This window comes from Camponotus vicinus, unplaced genomic scaffold (assembly GCF_025532165.1).
Source record: "Camponotus vicinus isolate PSW18456_S1 unplaced genomic scaffold, iyCamVici1.0 SCAF_1, whole genome shotgun sequence".
In the NCBI taxonomy this organism is placed as follows: Eukaryota; Metazoa; Arthropoda; class Insecta; order Hymenoptera; family Formicidae; genus Camponotus; species Camponotus vicinus.
Window position 1 is genome coordinate 19,142,550 of NW_028141945.1, and position 17,836 is coordinate 19,160,385.

The 17,836-nt window shown below is 30.3% G+C and overlaps 1 pseudogene across 1 annotated transcript; it reads left to right on the plus strand.

Annotated features, from left to right (window-relative positions):
• Positions 1-7,167: 7,167 nt before the first annotated feature.
• Positions 7,168-10,742, plus strand: LOC145959313 (uncharacterized; annotated as a pseudogene). Its single transcript, XR_014434977.1, has 4 exons — positions 7,168-7,266; positions 8,059-8,384; positions 9,063-10,306; positions 10,383-10,742. The product of XR_014434977.1 is annotated as an uncharacterized LOC145959313 (transcript).
• Positions 10,743-17,836: the final 7,094 nt, after the last annotated feature.

Below are 17,836 nucleotides of genomic sequence, written 5' to 3' on the forward strand. Positions count from 1 at the left end.
AAAGTGGCCAGGATCAACGAAAGGTAGGTTCAACTGGCCTGAAGAATACGGTTAGGGCACGTGACTAAAGTATATACATGATTAGGTGAGGTGATGATTAGAGACAGGTTCCTCAAATCTCGAATAATTTTAGTTAATCAGGAAGTAGGGTTGTTAAGTCTATTAAGTACAATCATTAGAATTCTTCTATTAATATTAGGGTTGTTTAGGGCTGTTAAGATCATTAGAATTCTGTAATAGTAGGATTGTTAGGGCTATCAAGTAAGATTCATTCTTTCTTTTAATATTCCAATAATCCTAGGGGTAAATTAAATTTATTTTCATTAAGTTGAATTTATTTTTAAAAACGTAAAAATAAATATAACATGTTTTAAACATAACAATATTTTAAAAGTGAAATTTAAATTATCAAAATTATCTTCAGAAATATTAAAGAAATTGCATAATTATTAACGTTTAAGAAATCTTAACATGTTATATTTTATTTTAAAATTTAAAAATATATGTGTATTAAATCAAATATAATATTAAATCCAAATGTTTAATGCTATCAATATCAAATTATTATATTGATGTTATTAAATATTTGAATAAATGGAATATTATTATTTGATATTGATAGCATCATAAATTTGTAAATTGTAAATTGTAAATTATAAATAGTTATAATTGTATTTTAATTATAATCTAACATTGATATTTTAATTGTAAAATACAATACAATTATGACTATAATTATATTATATGAAATTGTATTTACGATTGTAAATTCTTATGTAAATTACACGAAAAATTATCGAAAGTATACGTATAATGATTACATAATAATAATTAACATAATAGTAATTCATTAAATTAAAGTATTTGTTTCTGAAGTATATATTTTTGGAATATTCATAAAAGAGTAACTGTTTGTATTTTCATGTCAAAGAGTCATTAATAAATTCGGAAAATTTTTATATAAAATGTAAAAATTCGATGCTAAATTAATGATTAAATATAAGCATTATAAAATTTGACGGACGCCTTTGTTACAGAATCGCGAGTCAATTATTATAAATTTAATGATATGCTTTCCGTTAGCTTTATTTATTTATGATTTCCATATCGCGCGGAAATGAATATTCTTAAAATAAATTATTAAATTATGATTGCGAAAATACCGTGTTCTTTCCACGTTCGCTTCGCGTCCTTATACAAGATTATCATTTTAACAAAAGAATTTTATCGCTGTCCCTCTTGTCAGATTCCTAAATATTGCTAATTAAATATAATGAAATGTCGAATAAGAGATTGAAGATTCGATGTGATAAATCAACGATTAAATATTAACTTTACAAAATTTAACGATCACCTTCGATATTATAGAATCGCGAGTTAATTATTATGAATTTAATAATTTGTTTTTTCAGTTATATTTGTATTTACGAATTTTGTATCGGAAAATATTCATAAATAAATTAATAAATTATGGTTGCGAAATCACCATGTTTTTCCCACGTTCTTTTCGTGTTTTTAGACGAGATTGTCGTTTTAATAAAAGAGTTATCGTTATTCTTTCCGTTAGATAAACGTTAATGAAAGTTGCGTGGCTCGTACCGCCGAGGAGTCGAAACGATTTTCATCATGGAGAATTATTTCTCACCGGTTCTTGTGAGATCCATTCGCGACGTCTAGTTCAGTGCCCTGTTAAAAATTGGGAATTTTTATTGTAAGATTGAAGGAACTAATCCCAGGTTTTCCTGGCAATTTCCGAAAGTAATGATTTCGGTAGTAATTCAACGACGATACGCTTCTTTAACGTCGACTTAATTTAAATAATATATATTTAGATGAAAGAAATGTATCTATTCTTTTCTTCGTTAAAAATGTTCTGTCATTATTAGGATTGGTATTATTATTATTTAATGCCAGAGAGATTTAATAATAGATAAAATATGGATATAGCGTTGTGTGTAAATTTTTATTTTTTAAGTAATTTCATATTGTAATTTTATTAACTTTTTGGGTAAAAATGATTACGAACGAATATATTTCATTAATTATTAATTAATTATCTCATTTGAAAAATTATTTCTAGGTACTGGGGATATTAATATTAGTTTTTAGTTTCTTTTAAGAAACTATTTGCAGGTATTGGACATCGCCATTTTAGAATATTAGTTTTTAGGTATATACCATTTTATATATATGTATAATAAAATACATGCACAAATTCACGTATCCAAAATATTTTTATAATTTTTAATAATGTTATGTATTATATATACGCGAAATTATACATGAATGTTACATAAAATGTGCGAATACTTAAAAATTTCGAGACAAATCGAATGGGTACCTCTATATCAGTAAGATATTCATTAAAAGAAAAGAAATAATTAATTTAAACGTTATAAGAATAAGAATCTAGAGAATTAATCTAGAATTAATTATATATTTAATATTATTTCATTTATTTTATTTTGCACACTATTCGAATTGAAATTTTTTAAATCTTGCTGTTATCGGGCTCGATTCGTCTCGCGCGCGCAGATGGTACCCCAAATTATGTGTTCGCACATTTAACACAAACTCCAATGATGCATGTATTTTATTATTTATAAATATAATCGTTCGTAATCACATTTCTATAAATAAAATCGTTATATCCATTTAATTTTCAATGAAGAAATATATTTCTTAGTAATGGAAGAACATGTTTTGTGACGTGCATATCAATTTCGTGAATTGAACATAATGACGAGGGATAATTGTCGTTGATTTATTACTGAAATCATTGCTATTGGGAATAGTCCGGAAGATCCGGGATTCGTTCCCTCCTACAGTGAAGTTCCCGACGTTCAATAGATCACTTAACTTTTCTTCGCAGATTGATCTTACGAAATCTGATGTAGAAACAAGATGTTAATCGTTCTCCATTTTTAAGATCGCTCCTCTTTTTATCGGATATTACCGGTATGTCACTCGCGTATCTGCATTTGAATATTTTGAATATTATCGATTTATTTATTCGTCATGTTTTATCGCGAATTTTAAATCGCGATTTATCTTCTAAAAATTCGCAAATATATCGGTCGGTGAATTGTATATTCGCAAACATTACAGACCTTAAATGTTTGTCGAAATATTTTCGATTTTCTATATTTACGATAATAATTATATCGCGCACGTGTCTATTGAGAGCTTCGATTATTATATTATAAAAATTATACGTATCACGATCAAATATTCCGCATATTATGGACTTATTTATGCGTTTTCCCGTGAATTCGAGTCGCGATTTATCTTATAAAGATTCGCAATTGACTCGGACAGTGAGTACTGTATTCGTAAATATTACAGACATCAAATTGTCTGAGAATTAATCCAGAATTAATTGTTCAAAATATCTTCGCATTTATGTGATAATTATATCGCGCGCGATTATAATGTCTATTGAGGTGCTTCGATTATTATATTATAAAAGGTATACCACAATCGGATATTCCGAATATTATCGATTTATTTATTCGTCGCGTTTTCTCGGGAATTTTAAATCGCGCTTTATCTTATAATTTAATCGTTGACTTATACATTGAAGCTTTGTTTATCTTTCCACGTCTTTGAATATTGTTTTTAATAGTTCGTGCAAAATACTGATAGTGCAAATATTTTCTTCTATAATTTAAAAGACGATCGATAACTTTATTAATGACTGTTTTAAACGTGATTCTTTACATTATTTAAATCTTATTAAACTCTACAATTACATCGATTATTAGAGGGACTTTGAAAATCATTCGTTCCGTTATTTTCTATTATACGTGGCCACAACGCGATTTTTAATTATATTTTAAAGCTTATAGAGCTCATTTCATCTTATTCAGCTAATCATGCGCGAAATGGGATATGTATTTTATTCTCAATCGTGAAATTCGTATAAAGTCGCGTATTAATCGCAAATAAATTGGACAGTGAATTTTATGTTCATAAACAATACGGATCACAAATGTTTGCCAAAATATCTTCATCTGTCATCATTTGTGTGATAATAATTATATCGCACGCGTGTCTATTGATGGTTTCGATTATCATATTATAAAAATTATGCGTATCTCGCAATCGAATATTCCGATTATTGTCGATTTATTTATTCGTCGCGTTTTCTCGCGAATTTTAAATCGCGATTTATTTAGTAATTTAATTGTTGATTTCGAAGTTTATTTCTATCTTTTCATTTTGAATATTTCCTTTGATAATTTATACAAAATCTGCCAGTAATGCAAATAATTTCTTTTACAACCGAAGAAACGATCAATAATTTTAATAATGATTCTGTTGATCACGATTATTTACGTAATATAAAACTTATTAAATTCTATTATTGCATATCTATTATTAATAATAAATGTCGCGTAATTAATCTTCGCTGATCAGTCTCGTCTAGACTATGTAAAAATTTTTAGTAAATTTAATATCATACGTATATTTTGGACATTTTCGTGTAATAAATTATTCCATGTAATAAATTATTTTGTATTAAATTTCGAATTATATTTTATATTAAATTTGTATTATATTTTGTCATATATTTTGTAATATATATATTTGTAATGTAATTACTTTTATGTTAATTAATAATTTAATATGTTAAGAATATGTTAAGAATATGTTTATGTTAGTACGTTTATGTTAATATTTTTTATGTTAGTTAATAATTTAATTTGTAATTTATTTTGTAATGTGTTTTTTATGTAATTGCAAATTAATTGTAATTTACGTTGCATATATTATAATTATGTAATATATATTTTATGTGTATTATATTTTCTGTTTGGAAACTCTATATTAAAAGAAAATAAAAATAAAATGAAAAAGAAATTTAAAAAAATCTTTCCTCCTCGATGTTTTACCTTAACGAAGGCATTTGCTAGGTGGGGAGGTTTAAGTACTCTCGTGAACCTGAGACCTATACCGGCGGTAATGTACGCCGATATTCATATATTTAAGATCATTTTAAGTATGATCTTAGATTGCTTTTTAAGATTCCGTTTAGTTAGTAAAATAGTTATATTTCAACTTACTTAAGACGATCTTAAATATAAGGCTGATATTACATTTGTCGTACAATAAATTTTTAAAGTACATTGATTGGCTGCGGGATAAATAGTTTCTAAAGATTCAAAAAAATTATTATCCCGCACCCACTCAATGTGCTTAAAAAATTTGTCGTACGACAAATGTAATATTAGCCTAAGAGTGAATTATGAATATCGGCCGTAGTTACCGGTAGGGTCAACCGGACAAATCGAAGGGGAAGAGTCAGACTAATAGAAATATCAAAATTATAAATATATATTATATTATCTTAATATTTTTAAATAAAATGAAAGAAAAAGAGACAATAATCGAGAAAATAGAAAAATACAACTACAGTGATTTGAATATCTATACCTGAGAATAAAGAAAGTATTCCAATGGACTCCATAGGAAGGAATAAGCATGACAAGTGATGGTAATCTTTATGATGTTAAACACAAAGGAATACAATAAACCATAATAATCCAAGAACTCGAAGAAGAGAATATATTGGATAGAAATGTATAGTGATTGGAAATGATTAGAAACTAAAAGACAGTATGCATACAACCTATTTATTAATAGTAATACTATTTTGTAATTATATTAAATTTTATAATTTAGTACATTGTATTATATAAAGTATTAAGGGGATCCTAAAGTGACTTTTTTACCGATATAACTTTATATTTCTTTTTGTACCGAAATCTTTTTATTAATTGCGCAGACTAGTAAATGCTTCTCCACGATTAAAGTACACACAGAAACAAACCGGGAACCTCCCGATTTTATGTTAAAAAACAAAAAAAAAGGGAAAAATTACAATCTTTTTATCGGCTTCTGTAACAATATTTGTTTTGTATGTACAAAATAAGATAGGTCCCTGCTAGATATTGCACGAAGGAATATAAATAAACTTTTAGAAATGAGTTTAGAAGCATAATGAAAAAGATTTCGGTTTCTAAACCGAAATCTTTTTCATTATGCTTCTAAACTCATTTCTAAAAGTTTATTTATATTCCTTCGTGCAATATCTAGCGGGAACCTATCTTATTTTGTACATACAAACTGCAAAACTTTTATATTAAGCAAATATTGTTACGACTTTTTTACGATTTTTCAATTTTTTTTGGTTTTTAACATAAAATCAGAGGTTCCCTGTTTGTTTCTGTGTGTACTTTAATCGTGGAGAAGCATTTACTATTCTGTGCAATTAATAAAAAGATTTCGATACAAAAAGAAATATAATGTTATATCGGTAAAAAAGTCACTTTAGGATCCCCTTAAGCATAAAAATATTATGCTGGTATGAAAATTATAATAAAAATATATAAAAATAATGTTAGCTATATTAAAATAGAACATATGAATTCTTAATATTTTATATAAAGGAAGGTTTTGCAACATCTATATTTTTCGTGTCTTAATTATAAAAACTTCAGAAGAATCAGTGATTAATTTGACAAATTCTATACATGTATTAATAATTAAATTTTTAAATAATTAAAAAAATGATTGATAAATATCAAAGATCAGTTTACTGCTAATTAAGAAGATTTATAGAAATACGGGTAAAAATGTTTTTCCCACAGCATCATTTTGTGTTTTGTAAATAAAAGATATAAATATGACAATGAATATAGAAAAATATTTATTTCATCTTTGAATATTACAGTATTTTTCGCGATTGAATAATTTATTTACTATCAATTTACATACATAGATATCTTGTTATACAGCACTGGTGCTACCGGAATTTCGTGCACATAGCACGGATCAAAACCAGAAATTGTGCACATAGCACGGAACAAAACCAGAAATTGTGCACATTATATATTACCCTCTGAGGCCGGTATTCATAATCCGTTCTTATATTTAAGATCGTCTTAAGTTCATCTTTAGATATTGTATGTATCATTTTATTGGCTATGGATTATCTGAAGATGAACTAAAGACGATCTTAAATATAAGACCGGACTATGAATACCGGCCTGAGAACATTCATGGACTTCGGCTTTGTAGTTCATGTCCACGTTTTCAATGTCCATAGAGGGAGTATCGCTTTCAGGGATCACCTAAAAGCAGGCCATGACATCTCTCAGTCTTCTCTCTGATACTACTACTTCTCTAAGTTGGTACTACACTTCTTCCTCCAGTATCTGGCAACACTGATCATAAGATGTTTTTGTATTAAAAAGAAAAAAGGTTAATTTAGTATCATTTATAACGAGAATTTTATTATGCCGCGTAATCTCTACGTATATGTAAAATATTACATACACTTTATGGAAAAAATTAGATTCTTTATATACTTTTTTTTTACCGCAATAAATTCTAACCTTAATTTTACTAAGAATGTATAATAATATTAATACCTTCAATAATTTTTTTCAAAGTTTCTCATATTTTTTATCTAAATTTCTCATAAAGTAATAATGAATTTGGTTGCATGCATTGATGTACCTCATTATAGGGCTCCCAGACAGCACACATGTCCAAAAGACATCTAAAAGACAACTTAAAGATGTCTTAAAGTCCTCTAGACGTCTTTAAGACATCTTTTGGCCTTTTTGTGCTGTCTGGGCTTATATGTCTGGAGATGCGCTGCAGTATCAATCTAACAATAAGTAGGAGAAAGATATTTACTTTTGTTGAAATGAGATTATATATGTTGTATAAGCAAGAACGCAATGTTTAATCAAGCATGTAAAATAATAAATAATTGTATCAAATTACTATTTCCATGTTATTTAAGTATCAATATAAATTTTTTGTTAATATAAATTGGAAAAACTATCTCCAGATATAAGTTCTAAGATATTTATTCAATTCTGTATTTGATTAATATTGAAATTGATATAAATAACTAAGGACTTTCGCAAGTCATATTTAATCTAAATAGCACTTAATACGCATTAAAGTGCAATAAATTAAATTTGCTATAAGATTGTATATCAAAAATATATAATAAACAAATATTTATCATTATGTTTCCAGAAATAAACCATAATGTCTACAACTGGAGTATTTACACGTTCTTCTCGTCTGAATTCTCATGAACCATCTTCAAAAGCTGCATCTGGAAGACTCAGATCTAAAAAAATCATCACTACCAATAAAAGTTCACAAAAGATTAATATTAGTGCAAAAGATAAAAGTTTACATGTATCAAAAACAAATATATCTGCAAATAACAGTCTACCATTATCAAGACGCTTACGTCCCCGTCGGAATAAAAAAAATTACTGTGAAGATTCAAAATTGCTGCAGCAATATATTCCATTAAAGAAGCAAGACAGTTTAGTAATAATAGAGAAAATAAAGAGTGACCGCAAAAATCGCCTATTTTGGGTCCCGCGATATTGGAACTGAATTGTGTGCCAAATGATACCTTATGACAAGATATCAATCACAAAAAATTTTTAAGTTGAGGTGAGAATTGGTTCCAAAGATATGGGAAGTCAAAGTTATTAAAATTCATTAACGTTATGACAATTGTGTGGTTCCTTGGATATGGCCAATATCGTGGGATACATGTACCTAATCCTGATATTTGTAATATATCCATAACCATTTCCAAGGAACAAAATCAAGAAAACTAAATCTTAGTATGTGTTTTCACACATACTTGTGGATCGATTTACTTAACAAGAAAAAGAAATTAAAACATTTTTTAAATACATGGTCCGCCATATTAAATCGGCCATTATGAATTTTAAAAATCTGACTTCAAATTCATTGTCAGCAGCTAGCAAAACCCCCGGGTACGAAGTTTTAAATTATCGGACTGAAAGAAAAATTCGTGCTTTAAAGCGTACGGGCTGACGAGTTAATGAATTTTGACTACTTTGACCTCCCATATCTCTGGAATCAATTCTCACCTCAACTTAAAAATTTTTTGTGATTGATGTCTTGTCATAAGGTATCATTTGACACACAATTCAGCTCCAATATCGCGGGACCAAAAATAGGCGAAAAAACCACTGATTTTGCGGTCACTCTTTGAAAAACAATAAAAAAGTACCTGTATACAAAGCCATGACTTTTGAGAAATCTGTAGAAAACAAGAATAATGTATATGATTTTATGTTTGATACTAATGATACAATAGAGAAAACTACTAAGAAAAAAATTAACAAAAAGAAAGACAAGACAACTAAGAAGACTACACGTAAAAAGGTTACTATACAATCGAAAATAATTAACAATCAAGAAAATAAATCTTTTGAACTTAGTAAAAATCCTACGAAGCCTACCCAAAGTAATCCTTCAGATTCTGCAATAGGATTGATAGTTACAAAATCGACAAAGGAGGATAAAAAAACTGATGTACCAAGAACGGATACAAATATTCAGATAGTAGAAGAATCAGTAAAGGAAGATACTATGAGTAAAATTGCATCATCAAACATAAATACAGATATTGAAGTGGGAAGAGAATCAATGGAGGAAAATATAGAAAAGAAGATGCCAAAAATTATATCTATCGAAAATGCAGACAATATTACAGTCATTAAACCATCACGCAATATTGAGCCCTTTCGGCCAAAAAATATATTTGATAATAAAACCTCGGTAAAACAACAAAACAACACATTGAATTGTTCATTATTGACTGAATCTCTGTCCCCTATCTTGAAGACAAGTACCTTGGATCTGGGAAGTCCTTGGCGACCTCCGACAATCGGATTATCAATGTTTTCTTGGTCTAAACATTTTATTCAAAGTACGCCAAAGTTAAGATTTGAAAATAATAAGGAAAATATGGAGATAAATAAAGAAAATATAGAAATAAGTAAAGAAAATATGGAAGAAGATAAAGAAAATATAGAGATGAATAAAAAGAATAAATGTGGAAGAGAAAAAGAAAGGAAAAAAAACGACTTTCCACAAAAAACACAATATAATTCGAAAAAAACTTCCAACTAATCAAACTTCAGAAAATGCTCAGGCAATAGATACAAATAAACATGTTGTACAAGCACCTGCAGTACCTGCTAGAATTTCGTTGGGAGAAATAAAGAACTTGTTGCAAACAAAACCAGATATTAATGACAACAAACAAGCATCAAATCAAGCGCATGTTGAAGTTGACAAATCACTTACAGAGAAGCAGAAAGATAAAAATGTAAATTTTCTCAACTTTTCTGACACATTTGATGTCTTGTCTGAAACAGAGAGACTATCAAATTTTGGAACTGTGATTCCTTTATTCATGGATTTAGAGCCCTCGCATTTTACGAAGGTATTTATATTATTAATAGTGTAGCAATATATTTTTCATATGATATCACTATTAATTGTCATTTAAAATATTACAGCCACCTCAGCATTCATACAAAAGAAAACGAACCATAAAATATGACTTTTTAGAAGATAGTGGTGAAGAAGAAGAGGAGAAAAAAAATGTAAAACATTATACAAAGAAGAAAAAATCTACGAAATCCGAAAAAGAAAATGAGAAACAAATAAATGAATGGATAAAAACTATTAATAGTACGTTCGAAGAAATCGATGAATATAACTTATTGATTGAGTAATACAGAAGACACATCGCTAAAATGCATATTTTAAAATTTAGGAATACCTAAAAGTTCAAAACATAAAAGATAAACTAAAAATCAACAAACACGTTTTTCTAGCTTTCAAATTAGATTTGACCTATTTATGTGATGCTGATATTCAATTTCTCATATTGTTATCTGTACCCTTCTACTCCTCTATTCTATATATATGCTTATATTCTTATCTATATAATTCTTTTACATTTGCATATATATTTTATTATTTACAATAGAGAAGATATAGCTTCACAAATTCAAAAATTAGGGAAGATATAGTTTCATAAAAAATTTAATTTCTCAAAAAAGTTATGGTGTAAACAATTACACAGGACCACAAAATAAAATCGATGGAAGGTTCCATGGACCAGACCTAGTGCATAATATGTTTGTGGGGTCGCTGAAACCGAATCTGCAACCTATTTTTCTCTATCACGTCAGCATTTTTCCTAACCTCAAAAAATAGCTAAAAATGGTAAAATCCAACCTTATCAACCATGAAACCTCATTTAACCTTATAACTTTATACCCTTGTAACCCTTTAACTGTAAAAACGATAACTAATAACCCTAAATCTCATAACCTAAAAGTCCATAACCTCAAAACCCTAATTCTCAAACCCCAATAACCCAATAAACGCATGAAACAGCAGATATGTGAGATTTCAACCTAAATCTTGGATAATATTAACCTTAAAACCCCACAACCCTATAACCCCTTAAAACCTCATAACCCTATAACCTCACAATGCAGCATCAAAAGGACTTACAGATAAAACTTTAATCTTCGATCTAAAAGATAAAAAAAACTACATCTTCTTTACAATCTTGAAACTCTCAAATGCAACTACAAATCAATGCCCTGGACGAAATTCTCGTTAAAAGTAACACAAGTGACCTTATCGGGTATTCTTATCGGGTTCTTTTGATGCTGCATTGTGAGATTATAGAGTTATGAGGTTTTAAGGTTATAGATTTAAAGTTGATGGACTTATAAAGATGTTAGTTTATGGAGTTTGAACTCTGTAACATTCAGAATCAAAATCTTACGTATAAATTTTTCCGAAGTTGCGTTTCAGGCTCGTAGGGTTATGGGGTTATAGGGTTGTGGGGTTTTAAGGTTAATATTATCCAAGATTTAGGTTGGAATCTCACATGTCTGCTGTTTCATGCGTTTATTGGGTTATTGGGGTTTGAGAATTAGGGTTTTGAGGTTATGGACTTTTAGGTTATGAGATTTAGGGTTATTAGTTATCGTTTTTACAGTTAAAGGGTTACAAGGGTATAAAGTTATAAGGTTAAATGAGGTTTCATGGTTGATAAGGTTGGATTTTACCATTTTTAGCTATTTTTTGAGGTTAGGAAAAATGCTGACGTGATAGAGAAAAATAGGTTGCAGATTCGGTTTCAGCGACCCCAAAAACATATTATGCACTAGGTCTGGTCCATGGAACCTTCCATCGATTTTATTTTGTGGTCCTGTGTAATTATAGATATAACCAGAGTTGGGAAGTAACGCGTTAGGGCCTCCGCACAAGGTGTTCCGTATCGCATTACGTTACGTTAAGTATAGATCGTAAATTTAACTCCGTACGTAAAATTAAACTTCAGTCAACGCACAGAAGAAATCGTAACGTAAAGACATCCCAGACAGCACAAAAAGGCCAAAAGATGTCTTAAAGACGTCTTAAAGTCTTTTAGACGTCTTTAAGTTGTCTTTTAGATGTCTTTTGGACATGTGTGCTGTCTGGGATGTCTTTTGCCTGTTTCTACCAACATCGTTTAACTTTAATCTTAGCTTAACTCACTCTTTGTCTCCTTCTAACTGTTCTTTTAGAAAGAGACAAAGAATGAGTTAAGCTAAGATTAAAGTTAAACGACGTTGGTAGAAACAGGCATTTACGTTACGATTTCTTCTGTGCGTTGACTGAAGTTTAATTTTACGTACGGAGTTAAATTTACGATCTATACTTAACGTAACGTAATGCGATACGGAACACCTTGTGCGGAAGCCCTTACTTGTAACGCCGTTAGGGTGCAGTCCCATGGAGCGTATCGCGGATTGCGCGTATTGAAAATCTGACCAATCGCAGACGTTCCGCTGTTTTTGATACGCGAAAGTTTCGTTTCTATGGTCCCATGGAGCGGAATTAGCGTAAGCGGATCAGGCGGATAGCCAATCACGAAACGATTTTCGTTATTTCCTTCAACTGAACAGTCTTGTGATTGGCGAACCACTGTTCCGCTTACGCGAATTCCGCTCCATGGGACCGTAGGAACGAAACTTTCGCGTATCAAAAACAGCGGAACGTCTGCGATTGATCAGATTTTCAATACGCGCAATCCGCGATACGCTCCATGGGACTGCACCCTTACCGTTATAGTTACTTTTTTTTGGTAACGGACTGGTAACGGCGTTACATTTATTTTTCTGTAACTGTAATGATAACGTAGTTACATGTTTTTAGTAACGATAACGAATTTAACAGTTTCTTTTACCGTTACTTTTCATATTTTGAAAATACTTATGACATCGTATTTCTGTCATATTCAATTTTTAGTCATCGACCGACATTCCTTAACAGCACATGTAGATACTGAGAATGTTCGAAGAATATCGCAAAAGTACAATGCATACCCAGCAAACACCAAGTAACAGTTATATAACTGTTAGTTATAATTTTCTATTCAACAATATAACTGTTACATGTTATACAGGGTGATTCAAAATAACCCCTGTGTCCCTGAAATGACATATTCTTGAATCAATTCTAAGACGATTTTTCCTTCGGCAAAATTTCGTCCGAAGCTTAGTTTTTGAATTATTAAAGGAAGTAGTTAACGTATGACGGGTCGAATACAAGAGGCAGGCAAGGGTGGCGCGATTCACCGTCAGACGCGGGAGCTTACGCGGAGCGCCTGCTGCGATCAGCTGGGGGCCTATTACGGTTTTTGAAACGAAGTGAAAATAACAAAAGTGAGGAAATTTACTAGAGTATCTACAATTTCATTTGTCGAAATCTAGTAAATTTGTTCACTTTTGTAATTTTCACCTCGCTTCAAGAACCGTAATAGGCACCCTGATCGCTATACACATACAGACACACATGCGAACACATACATTCTCTCTCTGTCTGTCTGTCTGTCTGTCTGTCTGTCTGTCTGTCTGTCTGTCTCTCTCTCTCTCTCTCTCTCTCTCTCTCTCTCTCTCTCTCATTCGCTCACTCACCTGTAAATTTTTTTTTTTTCTTTTACGAGAGAGGGGAAAATGCATTTTATGCATACCCACCGGTCGATCCAGTGAGTTATGTGGGACTCGAGTACCAAGTCGAATTACCAACTCGGTACTCCCTACCCACTAAAAACCCCTCTCTTTTCACGAATTTCCTTTGACACACTGTCCCTCTGACTTCCCGAGATCTGTTTTCACATAACGTCAAAAAATAGTTATTATTACCTTGTTCGATGACTTTTGATGTATTGCTGTAATTGCTTGAAGGAGAAATGAATTTTCCGATAGATCGTACGTTCTCAAATTTAACGTAGATATCACGTTGCAAAAGACAAGAAATCCACACTAAATTATTAACTGAAAGTTTTTCTTCTTTCATGAACTGTATTCTTTTATAAACTTTAACGTAATCACATTTATTTACTCACTCGATGAGACGAGAAATTTACTAATGACTCTATCACTGATCACTATTAATCACTGTCGAATAATAACTGTTGGCGATTAAAAATCACTCGATGAAAGAAACACGCGCGGACACGTTACTACACGACGCGACGACGCGACAATGCGACGATAATTATTCGGCGACTGCAAGCAGTTTTTTGTCATGGTAGGTTGCGGTAGGTTAAGGTACTACTGGCGCTATCGAACGCGATCATGTGTTCGATTGAAGAATGCGGTAAACATAATAAACATTTAACATATTAATATTATTATTATCATGAATGTATGTGATATCCATACATCGTATGATATCTATTTAAAAATTAATTAGATTAAATAAGTGTTTTTAAAATATTTATTACTTTTACTATTATCATATAAAATATTAATATTAATATTAAATATTTATTTAAGATAATAGTAAAAGTAATAAATATTTTAAAAACACTTATTTAATCTAATTAATTTTTAAATAGATATCATACGATGTATGGATATCACATACATTCATGATAATAATAATATTAATATGTTAAATGTTTATTATGTTTACCGCATTCTTCAATCGAACACATGATTGCGTTCGATAGCGCCAGTAGTACCTTAACCTACCGCAACCTACCATGACAAAAAATTGCTTGCAGTCGCCGAGTAATTATCGTCGCATTGTCGCGTCGTCGTGTCGTGTAGTAACGTGTCCGCGCGTGTTTCTTTCATCGAGTGATTTTTAATCGCCAACAGTTATTATTCGACAGTGATTAATAGTGATTAGTGATAGAGTCATTAGTAAATTTCTCGTCTCATCGAGTGAGTAAATAAATGTGATTACGTTAAAGTTTATAAAAGAATACAGTTCATGAAAGAAGAAAAACTTTCAGTTAATAATTTAGTGTGGATTTCTTGTCTTTTGCAACGTGATATCTACGTTAAATTTGAGAACGTACGATCTATCGGAAAATTCATTTCTCCTTCAAGCAATTACAGCAATACATCAAAAGTCATCGAACAAGGCAATAATGACTATTTTTTGACGTTATGTGAAAACAGATCTCGGGAAGTCAGAGGGACAGTGTGTGAATGGAAATTCGTGAAAAGAGAGGGGTTTTTAGTGGGTAGGGAGTACCGAGTTGGTAATTCGACTTGGTACTCGAGTCCCACATAACTCACTAGATCGACCGGTGGGTATGCATAAAATGCATTTTCCCCTCTCGTAAAAAAAAAAAAAAATACAGGTGAGTGAGCGAATGAGAGAGAGAGAGAGAGAGAGAGAGAGAGAGAGAGAGACAGACAGAAAGAGAGACACACACACAGAGAGAGAGAGAGAGAGAGAGAGAGAGAGACAGAGAGAGAGAGAGAGACAGAGAGAGAGAGAGACAGAGAGAGAGAGAGACAGAGAGAGAATGTATGTGTTCGCATGTGTTTCTGTATGTGTATAGCGATCAGCTGATCGCAGCAGGCGCCCCGCGTAAGCTCCCGCGTCTGACGGTGAATCGCGCCACCCTTGCCTGCCTCTTGTATTCGACCCGTCATACGTTAACTACTTCCTTTAATAATTCAAAAACTAAGCTTCGGACGAAATTTTGCCGAAGGAAAAATCGTCTTAGAATTGATTCAAGAATATGTCATTTCAGGGACACAGGGGTTATTTTGAATCACCCTGTATAACTGTTATGTGTTAGATAACAATTATATTGTTGAGTAGGAAATTATAACTAACAATTATATAACTGTTACTTGGTGTTTGCTGGGTATATTCTCAGAACACTCGAGATACATACTATGATATATTAAGTATACCCATACAGTACAGAAGCTTGTATCAACATCGCTGCAATGTTACAACATTGCACTTATGCAGTGTAATGCTGCAGAAATATTGCAGAGACATTATTTTGTAATATTACTTTGGCAATGTTGCAACAACATTTTAACATAGCGAAAATGTATAACATGATGTGTTTCTTTACTTGCCGCTATGTGGCGACACCAAACTTAACTAACTCGTATTCGAATTTTCATCTAAAGTGGATATAAGGCCTACAAAGGACTAATGTAGTAATTATATTTCTTGTCTTGTGTCAGTTAAATTTCTGATAAACTGACTTGATTTATTTAATATTTTGAATCCTAATAAGGGATCTAGATTATTAAACAAATAATTTGTTTAATAATCTGGATCCCTCGTTGGGATTCAGAATATTAAACAGATTTTTCTTCATTAAATATATATATATTTTTTTTATTATCTTATGGAACATTTTATTTCATATTTTATTTTTGTTTTTCTGTACATTATTTCTATGTATTTTTCACATACACATATATGTAAATGGATCTTAACAATTTTTAAATAAAAATATGTAATTAATTCTAATTAATGTTTGTTCTTTTATATCATTGTAAGAGTATATAAAAACATAAATTAAGAAACTTGATATAAATAAAAGTTTGCAATGATTTTATTCAAGATAACATATTATAGTCATATCTAAATATATATATTTAGATATGACTTTACAATATATTATTTTAAATAAAATCATTGGAAGAAATAGTTTTTGATAGATGAATCTTGAAAGTTTATAAAAACATAAAATAAAAAATCTTGATATAAATAAAAGTTTGTAATGATTGTATTCAAGATAAGATATTGTAAAGTCATATCTAAATATATACAGGGTGAGCCATTTTAATTAACGCACGCAATTATTTCGGAAACAAAGCATTTTAGAGAAAAATGTTTCAGACAAAAGTTTTATGGTTTCGAGGGGGCCATAAGATGGTATCATTGGTTTGACCTTGAAGAGTTATTTGAAGGTCACATGAAGGTCACCTTCAATTTCTTAAATGGAACCTATTATTTATCATTACATATTCTTGTAGCTTATCTCGAGAGCTTTCCAAAACACTATAATTAAGTACCTTTTCGTTAAGTACTTTTTGAGTTATGAGGCTTGAAATAATTTCTTAATTTTACATAAACCGTAAAATATCTTGTAAAATATTCATTTTTCGATTATCTTACCTTAATACTTTTACGTACAAAATAATGAGAGGAATCAACTGGTGTAAAGAAAACACATAGTTGTTTTGAAGAAAAAATATGGAATTATTAATTGCAAATTACATATTTTTTCTTAAAAACAACTATGTGTTTTCTTTACACCAATTGATTCCTCTCATTATTTTGTACGTAAAAGTATTAAGGTAAGATAATCGAAAAATGAATATTTTACAAGATATTTTACGGTTTATGTAAAATTAAGAAATTATTTCAAGCCTCATAACTCAAAAAGTACTTAACGAAAAGGTACTTAATTATAGTGTTTTGGAAAGCTCTCGAGATAAGCTACAAGAGTGTGCAAAAATATATAGGGTGTTATATTTAAAAAAATTGAAGTGACCTTCACGTGACCTTCAAATGACTCTTCAGTGTCAAACCAATGATACCATCTTATGGCCCCCTCGAAACCATAAAACTTTTGTCTGAAACATTTTTCTCTAAAATGCTTTGTTTCCGAAATAATTGCGTGCGT